This window comes from Labeo rohita, chromosome 16, assembly GCF_022985175.1.
Source record: "Labeo rohita strain BAU-BD-2019 chromosome 16, IGBB_LRoh.1.0, whole genome shotgun sequence".
Taxonomy (NCBI): Eukaryota; Metazoa; Chordata; class Actinopteri; order Cypriniformes; family Cyprinidae; genus Labeo; species Labeo rohita.
The window spans coordinates 5,910,218-5,911,745 of record NC_066884.1 but is presented as its reverse complement, the minus strand read 5'-3'; positions in this window follow the sequence as shown (position 1 = coordinate 5,911,745).

Sequence of the window (1,528 nt, the reverse complement as noted above, 5' to 3'; positions counted from 1 at the left end):
GCCAGTAGGTGGCACCTTTCTTATTAGGAGTCATTAGAAGGTTGACTCAACTGATTCGTTGATTCGTTTAAAACAGTGAGTCGTTCACGACTGAAACATCAAGAACACAGAACGGTATATCTTTGTAATTCTTTTAATACATTAATGACAAGACTCACTAAATACCCTAATATAAATGTTAAATCCCCGTAAAATAATTTAATTTAATTAAATTTAAATAAATATGGTGACTGTTATAAAAATGTGTATTTTATATTTTTATGTTTTTTTTTTATTTTGTATGTATTTATTGATGTGTATGCTAATTATTTTATTATCTCTTTACTGTAGAATTGTTCGTTTTAATACTTAATATATGTTTTGGGGTTTTAAAAAATGCAAATAATCGATAATCATGCCCCCCCAAAAAATAAAATAAAATAAATAATCTTTGCCTACGCCAGTAGGTCTTATTAGCGAATCATTATAAGGTTGACTCAACTGATTCGTTTTAAACAGCGAATCGTTCACGGCTAAAACATCTGTGAACGAAACGATTCCTTCATTCAAAAACACCGAACAAAAAAACTTAAGAGTATATCTTTAGAATTATTTTAATATATTAATGATAAGGCTCACTAAATACCCTAATATAAATGTTAAATGTCCATTAAAAAATTAAATTTTAATAAATATGGTGATTTTCATATTCATTTTTAGCGGATTTTAGCAGAAAAATGGCCCTTAATGAACTACCCCAATCAAATATTATTCTAATAAATAAAAAAATAAATGCATAAACAATTTTATTTTGAATCCATTCACTGATCTTCTTGTTTAATATTTGTATATATTTGTTGTTGTGCAATTATTTTATTTTCCACTTCATTTAATCCATTTTATTTCTATCGTAGTATTATTTATTTTAATACTGGTACAAAAATGCAAATAATCGATAAAATGCTAGTAATTATTCCCCAAGGTCAGTAGGTGGCGATATATGAACGCCTGTTATCGTATTAGCGAGTCATTAGAACGTTGACTCATTAGAACGTTGACTCAACTCAACAAAAAATTCATTTAAACCAGCGAATCGTTCACGACAGAAACATTGGTGAATGATTCGTTAATTAAAAAACAGCAAACTGAAACATGACAAATTATTTCTTTATAATTATTATTACTAATATATTAATGACAATGAAAATATAAATGGTAAATGTATTTTTAGCAGAAGAATGAAATAGTCCAATAAAATATTACTGAAATAAAAGAAAATATGTATTTTATGTTTTCATTAGAACCGCTGCGTAAAATCAATGAAGCACTCAAGGCCATATTGCGAATACAGACGGCGCCTCGAGTTGAGACTTAAGCATTTTTCTACAAATAACTAGCATTTTTCGTTCTTGGAAACCGAACGAGAACGCGAAAAAGTAGTTGAACGGGTTTCGTGGCTTTGTTCTCGCTGGTCTCCTGATTCTAAACACAGTGCTTCTTTCATGTCTCCATCCAATGAGCGAATGCTCGTGCGCGGAGGGTGGGATTT